This window comes from Oryzias latipes, chromosome 1, assembly GCF_053564925.1.
Source record: "Oryzias latipes strain Hd-rR chromosome 1, Olatipes_Hd-rR_3.1".
Lineage (NCBI taxonomy): Eukaryota > Metazoa > Chordata > Actinopteri > Beloniformes > Adrianichthyidae > Oryzias > Oryzias latipes.
In genome coordinates, this window is record NC_136237.1 from 22,281,613 (window position 1) to 22,299,506 (window position 17,894).

Here is a 17,894-nt window from a genome sequence, read left to right on the forward strand (position 1 = left end):
AAATTTTTGATGACTGTTATATGGTCCTATTTAATGAAAGTTAGTAGTATTTAGCATCATAGGCCAGTATTGTACATTAAAGTTTGTGTGTCGTTTGATCTTCCATAAAAAGAAAGTGTGTTTAAGGGAACATGGGATGAAAAAGTAAAGGAGTGAATGTAAAAAAAATAGGACATTTCAGTTTAAAAAAACAGACACCGGCAATCAGCATGAAACACACAACATAAAGTCTGATTTACAAATGTAGGGATATGATACCACTGGTTGTAATATTTAAATAAATTGGTGATTGCGCAGTGACCTGATTGTCATCGAATGCTTTATTAAGCTGGCAAATCAGAAGCATTAGTATCTTAGTCACAACTGCCTTTACGGGTGGATCTGGGAAAACCTGTACCTGTAGGTGGCCCCCATCAAATTTTAAGATCATAGACCACTCAGTCAGTATGGAGCGGAAATGTGTATGCACATTTTTTTTTCATGATGGTCATGATGAAAATTGTGTTTTTGGTGTTTTTAACATGTTCTTGTCACATTTTTCTCATAATGTAGGACACATATAAAGAACATAAAGATAAAAATAGCTTTTCTGAGTATTTCTTTATTCGAATCTTTGTGAATCAGGAGGAGACATAAAAACCTTGTCGTTGTTACGTTCCAACTACAGTTTTGTTCTGATGCTTTCACTCGCAAACAAATAGATCCATGTACATCTTTGTATTCCGGAATCTGGCTCAAAACTGTACAGCTGGATAGTTCCAATATTGATCGCCATTATTTTTTTCATCATTAATGTTAGGTTGGCGTTATGAGGGGGCTGTGAGCTAGTGGAAAAGAGTGTAAACAAAGGGCTGATGGGAAATGAGTGCTGGCTTACTCCCCATCACGGTCTCACCCACAACTCAGAGGTGAATTTCTGATGAACTCCTGCTGATATGCAGAAAAAATGTTCCGGAAAACTCAAATTTCTTGATTTTGCCTCAAAACAGCATAATCATACTTAAAGGACCACACTTTTACAATAGATCAAAGATGATCAGAGTGGGACTTCAAGGTGGCCATACAAGACTTAAGAAAACTGCAAGACTCTCTTTTAGATGCAGCCATTCCCCACTACTAGCTTCTACGGGTCCGGGCAACCCAAAAACATGCAGCACCAGTACAAGTCAACCCCCGTATAGGTGCATGTGACATAGCCCTAAGACGAGGTTGCCTCAGTTGGTATTAGCCCTGATGAACAGTGGGTATGTGCATCACTAGTATCGCTTGAATTGCTTTGACCAAAGCCCCTGCATGGAAAAATGGCATCAGCTGACTTAGAAGCAGCCGGAAAATATTCTGATACGCTGAAGAAGATAAACACGGAGAATAATTATCATCCGAATGGTCTTAACCCTAACCCTGAGGCGAAGAGAGACAAAGTGACACTCCTAATGTGAGTTATAAAGTACGCTACAGTACAGTCAATTATTCTGAAAAAAAAAATAGCTCTGTGTTCAGCAATATTCCAATGTTCTTTGATACATTTTTTACAAATCATCAGAAATGTTTCAGAAGGGTTTTTAATGAGTAAGGATCGGTGACGGACATTCTTCGGCTGCTGGGATTCTGTCTATTACCGGGTGTCTCTGGTCTCTAACCCCGACAAATATGGGGGTAGTAGTGCATTCTGAAATCAGCATTATTTTCTTTGCCAACAAAGTGACATAGAAAGGTGTACAAATTTGATCTGTGAAAAGTGCTTCTAGAATCAGAGGCCTTACCAGGCTTGGGGTTTTTATACCTTAACAATAGCAGTACTTTATATGCTTGTTTTGCAAGCACATAGTGGTTGTAACTAGCTTTTCTTTTCTAACAGCCTATCTGGGCTGATCCACCCGGATACCAGGTTTCTTTTGATCAGCCTACTCGACCAACGTGACCAAAGCCTATCTTCTCACTTTGTGCTGGCTGTCTTTTACCCAGTACACAGTACTGGAATAGGACTATTCTAGCTTTGTGAATCCTCCAGGCGTTTTTACATAAAAATTGCCAGCCCAGTGCAGACGATTGCAAAGAAAAACATAAAAGCTGTTTTTTTTAGGTGCAACAAGAATAACCATGATTGTGGCCTAAATCTGAAACTCTGTTGGTTCCTGACAGCAAATGTTTTTTACCTGCAAAACATTGCTATGTGGAAATACAAAGAAGTAACAGTTGTGTGCATGGTGGCCACAATTTATGTTTGAAACACGAAAACTTTAAAGCATGCACAAAATTAAACTGCGAGTGATGGGTATTATGGTGTGGCCAATCCATATTCCTCATTAACCTTTAATAAATATGAAATATTTCCAATTATGGCAATTTTTTAACAATCTCAGAGATCTTAGTTCCAGCGGGGATGGTCCGGATACTAAGTGCACAAACCTAAATTGCAGGTGATTACAAAGGCAGTGGTAGGATTAAAAAAAAGGATCATTTGAGAAACAAAGTCTATTAAGCAGTCACAAATGTTTTAGTCCCAGCTTCTAAAATGTTTTAGGGCAGCTTTATAGTTTTGCAAATAGATTAAAAAAAAGACAATCAAACAAAAACACCACCTTTTTTTACTGTGCAGCATTTAATAAACCTTTTTGTTCCTTCAGTGTCTCTGTTTCTTCCTCACAAATCAAAATGATTCCCCTCACCTGATTCCTTCTGTATATATTTATTGTGGTTCCAGCATTATTCCAGCCAAGTTCTGTGTCTTACACTTCAGTAAGTCTATGTCTCTGACCCTATATCCTCTGAAGAAAATCTTTTCAGTCAATGTCTGTGGATTTTCTCTGAGTCAGGCTTTCTGCTCCACCTGAGGTGCACCACTTCCTAAAACTTTCTCCAAAATAATTCAATAATTTTATTTGTAACTAATACTGTGATTACTTACTAGTATACTTGTCTTCCATGAATATTCCATCATAGTCTTCTACCTACCAACATGCTGTCAAGAAGTCAGTTACCTCCGTTTACACTCCCTCACTTCTCTCATGTCTTGTAGATTCTGCGATCTCCTAAAGAGAGGGAGAAAAAGACCACTCTGGGTCGGATTCTGTCCAGATCTGTATCCTCAACTTTGCAATCAAGTATGACTTGCCAGAATGTAAGTCGTGTCTGGGTTGTCCATCCATCATCATTGCTCTATCACTTCAGAAAAAGACACAAGCAAAGTGGCCAACTTGTACCTAAAACGTCTTGTCTTATCTATTTAAAAAATGCTGTTAAGTACAAAATTATTTTTTTCTATTTTGAGGAAAATTATCTATGCAGATAACCCAATTCAATCCTGTTTTATACTTTTGCTGTCAGAACATACATATGCTGCTATTTAAACTGCTGCGTTGCTGTTTTCCTCTTTGGTTCGTCTTTAAAAAAACTAAACATGCACCATAAGGCCTTACTCTTAATAGTAGATATAGATTATAGTTTTAGTTTTAATTTTGAATCCCGTAAATAAGTCAAATTCCTCTGAGATGCACAAAGCACATCTGCAGCCCTTCACACACACAGACATAATGAGGTTAGAAAAAGGTAAGAAAAGAAGAAACACAAAAAAGGAAGTTTGTTTGTGTGTTCGGCAAGATTCCACCTATGTGGTTTGTGTATATTCAGCAGAGTAAGTTGCATGTGTAAGTGGGTGTGCACGCTGAGGGCCATATATTGAAACAGATGGTGTTGTCTAGCACTTTAGGTCACACAGCAAAACTGTTAGTTAGAATAAATCTTAGTCTTACACAGTGGAGAATTTTGGAAAAGAAAGTTATATTGATTGTCTATGAGACTGACTTACTGTCCAAGCATTTGAGGTAAATCCACTTATTTAACAAAAATACTATATGGTGCAGTCTCAAAAGAAAGTTTTAGGATGATTCCTGTTTTTCTAAACAATGTTTTGCTTGGAAATGAGTTTGCCAATACTCTTCCATGTTTGAACTTTAATTACAGATTTACAGACTACAAGCTTCAGGGAAAACCATTGGTTAATAAATAAATCTGATATTGGAAAATCATTGATTTAAATAAGTATAATTTCAAAATGGGCATACCATACACAAGAAGGTGACCCACAGGAAATGTCAAAGTTGTGGATTGCTTGGAGAGCCTGTATAGCAAAAATGTTCATACGCATCTTTCCTGCAAGAGACAGGTTGTAGCAAACACTTAAACGAGTAAGGATAAGTAAGGGTGAAGTAGGCAAGACGCAAGCACGTCCTACTAGTTTTTCATTTTTTCAACCTCTTCAAACCCTGCACACTCCTCAACGGGCTTGTTATTGCTGTTTGTTTGATGCGTGCAAGAGCCTTGAGCACCTGTTGCACACTCTTTGTGGTGCAGCCTGGCTGCTATAAATTAGGAAATTAGACAATCAGAGTGTAGTTTGTGTGGGCATGTCCGGGGGGCTTAAGGCCGCGTCACACAGCCAAAACGTACATTTTGTGCATTGTGCATTTATGAAAATTGGTCATACGTGGAAAAAGGGAATGGTCTGTCCGTGGTATTTCATACATGAATCACAGATTAACCACATTAAAACCGTGAAAGAAGTAAGGATGAACAACACAAAAAACACGTAAATCAACGAAGAACAGGAACCGCGTGTGATTATTACGCTGTTTATTTGATTCGTGTGTCAATTACATAAAATTAACGTGAGATGCGTGTCGTATACGCAATATAAAAGTTATACATTGGTGGTACATGAAAAGTCTGTTAGACATACGTGCACATCTGTCGAACGGAAATCCACTAATATGAGTATTCCAACTCATATTAATGTTTTTGACTATTTTTCTTTCCCTTCCTTGCTGTACTTGCACTGATGGGGATGCTTAAATCTCATTGTACTATGCACAATGACAATAAAGCAAATCTGATATAAATCTAGTCAAACCATATTCACGCAAAGACCCGTCGTCCACGGACATCTACGCATATCGATGAATTATGAACGCAAGAATTACCTATGAATTACGTATATCACCCATATATCACCAAAGACTGACATTTAATACGTAGAAAATGTGCAAAACGGCCTTTACTTATCCCTGCACACCCCTACATGCAACATATGATGAATCAGACAAATCAGTGAGCAATATTGGAGCTATCCAGGCATACAGTTTTGAGCCAATATGATGCAGGCATATAACTCAACTCATACCTTTGTCTCCAAAGTAAAACTTTCAGACTCAGAACTTGGCGGACTAATGTTCACAACTAAAAAGTTCTCAAAACTTTACAACCACTCTTACCCTTCCACACAAGGGCAAAAGTAAATCTGTGAAGAAAAGGATGATCCAAGCCAGGCAAATTTACACCTTATTAAAGTATCACAAGTCTCACAAATTTCTCACAAACCCACTTTTTAACTCGACAGCCACACCAGGACAACAGCCAAGTTTGCCACTTTCCAGATGGAGGCTGGGCTGTTAAATAATAACTAGCTGTAAAGGCTACAGTACAGTGATTTGTGCTACGGCGTTTGAAAAACTGACGATTTTCATGCTTATGCTAAAAAGATGCAAAACACAATATTTACAATCAATTATCTGTCATAAGTGGTAAAAAAGAAAAAAAAAACATAAATATGTAGTGGCTATATAGCAGATATGTAAACCTTTTCCTTCCATTCCTGTCAAGGCAACCTACACATTGAGTTGCACACACTCATAGAGATACAAAGCACAGTTTTCTGTGCAGCAGCTTCTTTGTCTAATAAAAAATGTGCACTAAAACATGACAGTACTGGCGGCGAGTCTCGGAGAGCAGCCCCACTCTCTTTGGCCTAGATTCTTTCAAATCCGCTCTGGAAGTGCCTGCGTCCTCAGCTGCACCGCCAGTCTGCCAGAGAGTGAGTGAGCAAGCCATCTGGCTGCACAGCACATCAAATCCCAATCTGTGTTAATTTGAGTGTTATGGCCCATTGTTTATCAAATTATATATTTCAAAAAAATCGCCTTTTAACTCTCTTTTTCTGTTTCTCTTTTTTTCCACATTGGTTTTGCCGATTTGAAGGATGCTAGAAACCCTGGAGCTTACAGCTGAAAATTGCATGACCTTACCAAGCAAAATTAAGATTTTAAATAGCAAAGAAACAATAATTCTTCAAGGAATTCATGAAAACTACAGTAAATCTACAAATGTCTTTCTTTTTAGCATGAAAATATCATAAATGTGAGGAATAATACTTTTAAAACCATCTTTTTTATTTATTTAAAGCCCTGAAAAACAAGACAACCCTACAGATACCAGGTTAGCCGCACACATTCATAAATAGACATTCCACATTAGTTCAGGACATAACAACTTCTTAATGAAGTAGCAGTCGTCACATCATTTTTGGCATTTGTCTTTCTTACGTCCCTTTCTTATTCTCTCTTTTAGTCGCACTCACACTTTCACACACACTTGCAAACTGTCTCTTTTCCTCACACACATACAGGCAGACACCAGCCACCTACCCTGACACATGGTGTGTTATGCAATGGGTGATGCCTAATTACCACTGACATCGTGGAGACTGTTCACCGCGAAATTAATCATGACATAGGCGTCAGCTTTTGAATTCTTTTTTGCCAAGTGCTATGAACTCCTACCATCCGATGTAATTAATAAACCAAATGCAAACTAGTTCTGATTAGATGCCGGCACTGATGTCTTCATTCCACCAGAAGCTTTAATAACTTATGCCAGGTGCCACATAAAACAGATAAAAACATGAGAGTAAGCAAAGTTTGAGAAAAAAGGGGGAAAAAACCCAGAAACCAGGCTAATAAATATGTGATTTAGAAATTTTGCCTCCAGGGTGCAGTGACTTTTCATAGATAGATAAAGATAAATGAGTTCATGCGTAAAGAGGATGAATAAATGTATGTCTGTGCACAAATTCTAAACAGCTGAGTACACAATTGCTCTCTGAGGAGCAAAGGAGCTATTTATAATCACAGCTTTGTACTGGAAAGCACTTACAGTAAATGCAGTCATGCATGAAAAAAAAAAATAAAACAGTTGCTTTCCAGTTTGCAGGAAAGTCGAGAGTCACTTTATTATTACAAGTAGTTAAACTGAAGATCCAAAAAAAACACTGATATCTGGCTTAGCTAATGTGACATGCAGCTCACCAGTGCAGAAACCTCGAACGGCGCCGGCTGCTCACTTCTAGAGGTTTTTGCTGCCTCAGTGACAGATGAGCACGAGCCAAGAAGTTGGGGAAAAGATGAAGACATACTGATTAGAATACTCACGTTTAGTTGTTAAACTTCAATAAGGCTTTTAAACAATGATATTTACAGATTTTTACTGAGTTACTTTTAATACTACGCAATTTCCCATCTTTTGCAAAGAGTTTTTTTTACTCACTTCAACCTTTATCCATCTTTCACTTCTGTGTAAAACTGATTTGTTTCTTCTTCTTTTAGGCTCATGTAGGTTTCCAACTTTTCTTAGACACAAGAGTAAAACAGTTTACTTTTAATGAACAGGCGTGTCCAAAGTCTGGACTGTGGGCCAAATACAGCCCAGGTTCAAATTACAAATGGCTTGCAGGCTCCTTTTATGAAATTAATTATTTTCTTATGCTCATTTTGTTTCATAATGTTACATTTTGACACTACAAGAAGAAAAAGACAAGACAAGCATGTGATTGGTTGAGCTTTAGTTCCAGACTTATTGTTAAAACAGATCAATATTAGTCTACTGTATGTCATCATAACATATCAAGTAATGTGTTTCGGAAAAATACAAAAACACTTAATATGAAGATAATATGACTATTTAAACATGTCCTTTTTTCGAATCTCAATTACTTTCCAAATTTGATCACATAAGCACTTCTGATGCTATTGATTGCCCAAATAAACAGAGATTTACTATTGTCTTTTACATCTGAGTAAACATTTCACACGCATGCAAAAGTGTGTATGTGACATAACAAGGAACAGAAGGTGACCTTTATAAATGACACAAGCAGCAAGCCAGTAAGTTCATGTTTTGTTGTTTCATGGCTTCAGCTTCCAGTTCAGTCAAAGACACGGGCTGGAAAACTATTTTTAATTAGTGTTAGCAGTAGAAATATTATTATTACTATTATAGTTATTGTCTTTTTATCTTTCTGTTTTCTACACTGTAATTAATTTTCCTCTGTTCATTATAAAACAAAAATTTGTTTGATTGTTAACCCTTTTTGTTCCATTTTATGGAAATGTTTAAACAAAATCCCTTCAACTGTCAACTATTGATAAAACTGAGTTGATTTACAAATTATAGATTTTTGAGTTGTTGTGTAAACCTTCCTCAAAAGCTAAATGATCGCATTAAGCAATAATCACATAACTTATACAGTGAATATTCTTGTCAAGAAAAGTGCCTTTTGGTAAATAAACATACAAGTTAACACATTTACAGAAAACCTCACACCCCCCAGTTCTTCTAACATGTTTATCCTCATTTCAAATCAAGTTATCTTTGGATAAAGTTCATCTTAGTCATTAGGCAAGTCAGCAAATTCATGGAAGTGTGATAAATACATGCTGGATTTAGAAAAGCCATCCTGCCTTATTTGGCGTCATCAATGCCTTAACAGAATGAGATCAATAGAAACACGTTAACTATATCAGACACAAGGGAAACAAAAACACTAGTAATTGCTATCCTTTCAGATTTTGACTCTCTTTTAATCAGTGAACTGATGGAGTGATCACATTGTGACACAGTGATAATGATTGAAACAAGCATCAGTGTTTTATCGTGTCACCCAAATATCTGTCAGTAATCCATATCTGATATGGTGGTCCAACATGTAACACGACAGGTTTGACCTATTTGTTGGGATCAGAACTCGCTGTTGAAAGATCAGAAGAACTCTGGTGACCCCTGTCTTGACATGATTTGACTCTGCTTTTTAACCAAACATGGGTTAATTTACAAATTGAATTTTGGAGTTGTTGAAACACACATGCTTTAGTAATGATGTCATTACTGTCATCATACACTTTATTTTAGACTGAATTATTCCTCAATTGCCCAGAGAACCAAACTGTCATATATCACCATAAAGGTCAAGTTAGAAATCTAGGTGGGATGATGGACTATGACATGAAGTTTAACTGCAGGAGCAGACATACTGGACTCAGTAGGCAAACAAAGCCCAGATGTGGACAACAGCTGGGGTCTGTTTGTGTCCAAGTTCAGAGTGGACTGCACAATACAAGAACTGCAGCCTTATTGCTAAGTTGTTCAAAAGTCAAGAGGTATCTGCGGCAATTACTTGTTTAAGTGTTTAAGTCCTAATGGATAGTTGCCCATAAGTCCAATTTCCCCTAGATATGAATAAATACACACCAATTTTTTTATTTTATTTTAAGAAATTAAAGACTTTTATGCTCTCGCGGGCCACATAAAATGACATTGGAGGGCCACATTTGGCCCGCGGGCCTTGAGTTTGACAAATGTGCTTTACAATGTATGGCAAATTTAGGAATTGTAGGTTTTCTACCAACTTCCATCAAAAACTGTTAAAGCCCCACTCCAATTCAAATCCTCTTTTTGGTGTTTTTAACATGTTCTAGTGGCATTTTTCGGATGATGGAGGACAATCAATAAAGATGGAAGTTGCATTTCTTTATTCGAAGCATTGTGAATCAGCAGCAGATAAAAAAAATCCAGTTGGAAAAAGCTTGTAGTTGTAGTTGGCAGGCCACAAGCCCTCTTCGCTCCATTCTGATGCCTCCATTTATAGACAACAAGATCCATGTCCGCCTTTTTTTCCTCGTCCAAGCTGATATCTGGCTCAAAACTGTACAGCAAGATAGCTCCAATATTACTCACCATTTTTATGCACTGCTAATTTTAGATTGGGGTTGTGAGGGGCCGTGAGCTAGTGGGAGAGAGTATACACAGATGGATGATGGGAAATGAGCGCCGGCTTACTTCCCTTCACGGTCCTATCTGTTTAAACAGGAGAGAGTTGGATGACGGAAAGTGGATGTCGGCTTTCTCCACGCCAACAGTCCTGCCCACAACTTAGAGGTGAATTTCTGAACTACGGCTGCCCTTTATCACAGTTTATCACACAAACTTGACATTATTTTGGTTGCTGCCACCTTAAAAGGTTAAACAAACGTAGAAAATAGTAAACAGGCCAATTAATTGCACATATTCTCTGTAAATGCTAACATTTCGCAACATCTTCTCAAAACAATTACCTTTAAACTTTATATTTTTTACATTTTTTTTATATACTCTCCAAGCCCAAGGCTCTTACCAATAACCAGTTTTTCTATACTCACAAAACATGCTAGTTCCCATAGCAACCCTCTTGAAAATACAACAGCTCTATTCCCACAGCTGACCTTCCCAGACAGGAGCTGCATCATCTTGCTGTGAGCTTTTCCAGTCACACACGTCTGTGTCAACTGGCCAACTTCAAATGTGAACCAGCTGAGCAAATGAAACAATTCTCTTGGAAAATGTTAATATTCCCAAATCAAATAGCTATGAAAATATAAGCTTTGTGTGGCAGAAAAAATGTTTGCCTTTGCAAACATTTATTTAAAGTCCTATTATGCTGAGTTGTCGATTAATCCATCATCCTCTGAGCAGCTGATTCACATTTCAACACTTTTACACCATGAAATTCAAGTTTCGTAAAAAAGTGAGATACATGTCTTCTATAGCATTAAGAATCACTGAAGCTAAATAATGCTTTTGCTTGCATTACAGATGTTCTGTTTCTCCTGTATTTGTAGTCTTTCACGTATTTTTATTGTTGAGATTGTTCTTCTTGAAGTTTCTGTGAGGATTGTGAACTTTGGTTTGGTTTTTATCGGTTATGTCATGGTTTTTGGTCATGTTCTGTTTTGAATTTCTCCCTCAGTCAGACCAGTTTCAGGATGCCAGTAATTATGATCCACAGTTGTCTTCATTTCAGTTAATTACCATCAGTCTATTTAAGTGTCTGGTTTTCAGTTCTTCCTTGCAGGTCATCTGCTCTGTTCTGCTTTGGTACCCTTTTTTGTTTCCATGGTTTTGTTATGTTTTAGTTTATTTATTCAATATTTTTAAGTATTTTGTTACCACACCGGATCTTCTGAATTTTGGGTTTTACACCACCATCCTTCTACTTTCCTGTGCCCGTGGAGGATCACTGGGACTGCTCCTTCATGTTTCCTGTCCTGTTCCCGAGAAGGGTCACTAGGGCTACAATTAATGTTGCCATTCATCCCCCTTGGCTGTATTTCTTGTTCCAGGGGAGGGACACCGGGACTGCTCCCCTTCATGTGCCTTGTCTCTGTGGGGGTTGTCAGGACTTGTCCTGTTCATGCCTGTTTCTTTGGGGGGGGGGGGGGGGGGGGGGGGGGGGGGGGGGTTCTGGGACCCCTCACATCTGGCTGCAGGAGCTTAAACTGTTTTCTGGACTTCAGTTTTGTTTCTCCATGTCACCTTCTCAGGTGTTTGGCAATGTGGGATCTGCTTCTGTGACCCTTGTGCTATCCTAGGCACTTTAACATTGGGAGTTGGGTCATCTAGACCAGTGTTTTTCAACCAGTGTGCCGTGGGAGATGGTCAAGTGTGCCGTGGGAAATTCCCCTCATTCACTGATCTAAAAACATTTCCCATCTCCAGGATTTAAGCTCTCTGTTCATCCAAACACGCCCTGATAAAACACTGAGGAGTTAAGAAAATAAAAGATCGTAAAATACTTTTTCTTTGCGTTTATTTTATTTTATTAAAGACATTATGATAAGAATAACGGTACAGTCCCGCGATTCAGCTGCAGCTTCGGCTGTATTTTGGAAAAGTCCCGCCCCTTTAACTGTCTCCACCAATCATTCTTGGGGGGCTTAATCACATGTCATCAGTCTGACCAATCAGAAGTGGTTAAAGTCTTCACTTCCTTGTCTCGATTTAGCTCGTAAAGTCGCTCAGTTCTAACAAAAATACCAGCTAAAGCTCGTCTTTAGCGTTGTAGCTTTCCAAAGAATCCGGTATCAGACCGTGGAACAAGTGAACAAAACAATGAAGCTCAGAGACGCGATCGCCGGCCGTTTTATGCACTACATCTCCCATGATGCATTGGGTTGTGAGAGTGACAGCGCACAAGGAGATCTGTTGTTAAACGTCTTGAAACCAACGAACACACATCAAACTGTTTTTAAATCTTCTAACTTAACTTTTATTGCATCTTTTAGAAAAAAACAGCTGCAGCTTCCAGCTTTTTCTGCAAAAATTATCTCAAAAATGCATGTGAGATTGCAGAGGGACTGTGGATCAATACAGACTATGAGTTTCTCTTTTTTTTTTTGAAGTTTTGGATGCTGGTGTGCCGCGGGATTTTTTTTAAGGTTAAAGTGTGCCGTGGCTCAAAAAGGTTGAAAAACACTGATCTAGACCCACTAGACAGTGCTCTGAACCTTTTTTCTTCAATGATTTGTGATCTTCACTGGTGTCCTTGGATTACATGAAATCTTTCCACCTTTATCCACCTTTGTCATAGTAGGGAGAACACGTCAAAGTAAGGGTGGGGTCTAAGACATCACAAGGGTTAAGTATCATGAACTTTTGTTTGGTTTTTGGTCATGTTCATTTTTTTTTTTTAATTGTCCCTCAGTCACACGAGTTTCCGGTTTGTCATGATTCACAGCTGTCTTAATGTCAGTTAATTTCCCTCAATCTGCTGAGGTGTCTGGTTTTAAGTTCTTCTTTGTCAGGTCATCTGCCCTGTCACCTTTTTGATTCTCCATGGGTTTTGTCTTGTTTCAATTTATTAAATGTTTGGAGTTTCTACCATGTCCGGTGTCCTGCGTTTTGGGTCCTATGCCACCAGTTCCTGACAGCTTCAGCTTCAAAACACAGAAAATGTGTCTTAATGATGACTAAGGCACACAGACGTTTTCCACTCTTTCTTTATATTTACTAGGAATGGATGAATAGAGATTGTGGGATGAGAATGATCTTGCTTTAAACAATGCTGATGCATGGACGGAAAGAAAATATTATCCATCAAAATCTCTAATTCCAGATTTTACATGGAGCTTTAAATGGTCCACATAGTGTACATTGTAGGCATCTTTATTAGATTTCTATTCAAAACCTGTAATTGTCAGCATTTGTTTTTTAAACAATGGATATAGTTTGTTCTTTAAAGTTGATGGTACCACAGTTTAATTGTGGCACAGTTTTATTTTTAAGACCAGTGCTATGATGCTTGGTGCATTAAAGTGGATTCAAAAGCCACACATTGAATGTTTGCAACAGGTCAAATGATATAAAATGTTTGCCTTGATACACAAGGCTGAAGATTCAACATGTCCAAGACTAAGTTAATTATTAAATGAGCAAGCTGCGCAATAATCTATAGCAAGGGTTTTTTTTGTATCCAAAATATCAGTACTATGAAGAAACCATTGAACAGATGTCACATTTTTGAAGAAATTTAGTTTAGTTTAGAAATAGTGTAAGACAAATTGAATGAAGCTTTATTTATATAGCACTTGACAACTTCTTCAGGGTACCAAAATGCTTCTCAATAAAAAAATAAGTTTAAAATTAGGCAAATAAGTAAGAACAACATTAAAAATGGCATAAAACTACAAAAAGCAGACAGCAATAAAATACATAAATGATAAATAAGAATGCAATATAACAAGTAAAATAAAATGCCACCAACCACTTAGCATTAAAACCCATTCTAAAAAGGTACGTTTTGGTTTGAGATTTAAAGCTGTTAAGGTCAGATATCATGCACTATTCTGCAGGAATGTTATTCCATAACTAAATGAGATTATACAGTTACAAAACTTACCTTATATAGATGACTTGGGTCAAAGTTCCTGTCCAGTCATGTTGCTTTCCACTCTTACTTAACTTGTGTGCATTTGTGAGCTTTAAGGACAAACACTAGGAAGTGGACCCATCAGAAGAACATAAAGGATATATAAAACCTTTTGTAAATGTAAAGTATCACTATTTTGACGTTAAGTTAGAAATGAATCTGTAAATTGTTGAATACATTGGAATGAAATTGTATTAAGTTAACTTATTATTATTTTTTTCAGATTTGGATTTTTTTTAGAAATGTTTTACATTGGCTGACATTACACAAAAACTATTTAAGAACATGTGAGATGCCAAAATGTTAAAGCCTGAAAAACAGAGGAAAAACATATATCTCAAGCGATTACCAAATAAAATAGTTCAAAACATTTTTTTAGATTCTATGAGAATAATTTTCTACATGGAATTCGATTTCCAGAAATCATTTGAGCTTTTTCGTTTCACAGATTTAGATTTCACTGATTCTGGGAATCTTTGCTAAGGCCAGCAACCAGGTCAGGGGTGAGCAGAAGAAGATGGATGGATGGATAGATTCAAAACATTTTATTGCATTTTTTTGGCAGTTCATTACTAATAATTGTATGTTTCTCTTATTTATTTTTTAATACAGTTTCTGTCCTTTTAGAGCTGTAAACTTCAAAATAAATACAACACTAGCAAATGCACTGCAACAAATTATTAATTTCACTGCACATGGCAATTGTTTACGTAAATATTTGGAAAAGGAACATTTTGTCTAAAGTCATTATATATATCATTGCACCTCAACTTTCACAGTATACTGTGTACTTCACACTGTTCCCAGTGTGTTCTTTGCTTATGCTCTCTATGTTAAGAGAATGCCAGACATTTCTCTTTAAACACAACTCTGAGGCTGATGTAATAAATTCCAGGAGATTAAGTGTGCATTTTCATAAAACAAAATGTATTCTGATATTTACTGGTGAAGAGTTTTTAGGTTTGTCAGATACTTAATAGTTTTTTTCTGAGTCACAGGGGCAAGTAAAAAAAAAATAAATCAGACTAAATTTGGCATAAATGAAAGAGTTTGGGAAATACTGGTGATACCACCGCTTTCAGTTTGTTTGGCCTAATGGCTTAAATTATTTGATATTTTTGTGTCAGATGTGTCTATCATCAAAAGTCACATTTTAAGAATGGACATTTTTTTAGATATTTAATTGGGCAGAAATTTATTTTAGTTCTGTTTGAGCTATTTGCTTGACTTTTCAATATATTGAGAAAGTGAATCTTTTTTTATTATGGTCCTAAACTTACTCTGCTATGAGTCTGTTTAAAGGTTTATGCGACATATGCAAGATTACACAAGAGTGGTGGTTTTTAATTAAATCAAGGTCAGGGTATGGTCATGAGTTACTTATCTCCACAGAGGGAAAGCATGTATGTCAATTTTTTTGAACTTGTTGCAACCCACTGAAGAATTTGAAAGCAATAAGTGGTAATGACAGCTTTTCGGACTTTTTTGTGTATACTCTTTCTATTCAGGGAAAATAAACTGAGCCTTTAGACATTTTAAAGCATGTTAGCAATTTGTCAAATAATAAAAGAGGCCTGAATCAACACAAATGTGAAAATTGAAGTAAAAACGTAAAAAGGCTTTAACCTCCAAAAAAGTAGGAGAATCTTCATCCATTCACGAATCTTTTTTTTAACAAACTTAGCAAAAAAAAGAAGCAAATTTATTTTTAGTGGAGTATTTCTTTGTTGCAAACCAACTTTTTAGCAACAAATATATTTCTGTATCAATCTTAATAGCTTTTAAGCAAGTTCTTGGCAAGTTTATTCCTACAGAACAATTTATGTTCAAGGTAGGAGTTCAAGTGAAGGATTTTTAGCTGTTGTAAACTGGCCAAAGAGATGCCTCAATAAAAGTATGTGGTCTCACGTCAAGAGTTCAAAACATTTTATTGATGGATTCTTCCGAACCTCAAATGATAGGGATGTGCACTTCCAACAAGCTCACTCCTGATTGGTGTGAGTGGATGCCAATGAAACTTTGACTCAGACAGATTTCGACCAATCACAGGTAACGATTTTACATTAGGCCGACAGATGATCTGGAAAACAAAGTTTCTGCAATCTGTGACTTTAAACATAATATGTTTTGTCCTCAAATCTTAAACCATTAAACGTACTGGAGATCCCTTTCCAAGCCTTTAGTCTTGATTTTAACTCTAACAAAATGGACACAGAGATTTTGCCTCTTTCTTTTCTCAAATGAATGTCATTTAATCTCAGTGCTGTGATGGTGCACAAAACCTGACTCAAAATTTACCAAAACATTTTTTAGCAGGACAAGAGCTGTTTCCAAAAACTTTAACAACTTTTTCTATTCTTAAAAAACTGTGTGGTGGCTATGGGCCAGTAGTTGTTCAAGACTGTTTGCATCCAGACTGCTGCTCTTCAGGAGAGGCTAGACGACAGTAGTTTTTGGACACGTCCCAGACTGTGGTGAGAGGTTAACCACACGAGTGAGTTGTGGTAACAAACTGTTCAGCATAGATTTTAGGAATCTGGTGGGAATGACATGGAGGAAAAGTGTGGAGAAACTCAGACTGGAGATGCTTTCTTGGACTGCTTTGTCAGTAACAGGTGTGAAGTGTGTCACCTCCAAGTGTTTCTTTTGCTGCACAGTTGTCATCTGTGTTGGGGAGTTTATTGCACGTTTAATATGCAGAACTATTTCATTATAAAATGTTAAATAAAGCAAAAGCTAAGTACTATCTATCTACTACCATTTTTATATGCTATAGGAAACAGGATAGTTAAAAAAATAAAACATGCTCAAATTTATAAAAGTTCATTTTCCATAACACTCTTTCAAAGTCTCATTGGCTTTGTTCAGCCTTACATTGTCAAAAGAATGCTAATAAAAAAAATAATGTGGCTCCAGTTTGGATGTCAGTAGAGGAGAAAAAAGTTGCAAACTAGCATTGCACTACAAACTATTTGAAACTTGCAAAGACTTAAAAATGTATTAGAAACTAAGTGAGCGACCTTGGGAGCATTTCCAGCAGACAACTCGAGCAGAGCGCTTTAACTGGTTAGTCCTCCCTTTGGGCGGTTCAGTCAATCTACTCACCTGTTCAGTGTCCTATTTAATTCCAGGCGTTTGTGTCCATTCCTTCTCTTCCTTTACCGCAAGCGTTGCGTTCGTCAACCCACCCTCCACCTGTGAGCTCCGTTAAGGGTAGTTTATTACCCAAAAGTTTTCTATGGAGATATTGTCTTATGTAATTGAACGGAGCTTTATGCCAAAATAAAAGAAAGTACATAAATTTCTTTACTGTATGAGTTGTCTGACTGAAAGATATTTTACTTGCTTATATGTTCCATCCATCCAACCATTCATTTTCTGAACATGTTTTATCCCTTACAGGGTCACGTAGCTGCTGGAGCCTCACCCGGCCATTGTTGGGGGAGGGCGGGGTACAGTAGGGCCACAGCTTATACTTTGTTTTAACTTAGTTTTTGCTCTACATCTTTCCAAGCTTTTCTCAAAATCAGCAAATTGAGAATTCTTTATCTCATTAAGAACTAGAATTTAGAAATAAGCACATTATTAATAGCATTGGTCGAAATCTCTATGCTCCAAACGCTTGACAATATGGAAAAACTTTACTCAAAAAACAGAAATTACTCTGTATTTTGTGGTTACGTTTGGTGTTTTAAGGTGTATTAAATGTTGACACGATAGACTGACTTTAATTTTCATTATTTTGGAAACAAAAAATTTGATTTATGTTTTAATGTTTTTTTAAGAATTAGTGCTAGTGTAAGATTTGTGAGGATTTTTAAGGATGGACCAAATACTGAGATCCTTTTTTTCACATTTTGCTCTGAAATGAGTCATTTCCACTCATGAAACTAATTTTTTGTCGCTGTAATCAAAGTGATGTCAATTGGCTTTGAGATAACAGGGATTTTAAGATAATAGGAACAAATTAAATTTTGTGTAAGCAAAAAGAACGTCTGCAGGTACCAATACAGAAAGAATGTGGCTGGAGTGGAAAGAAAGGATC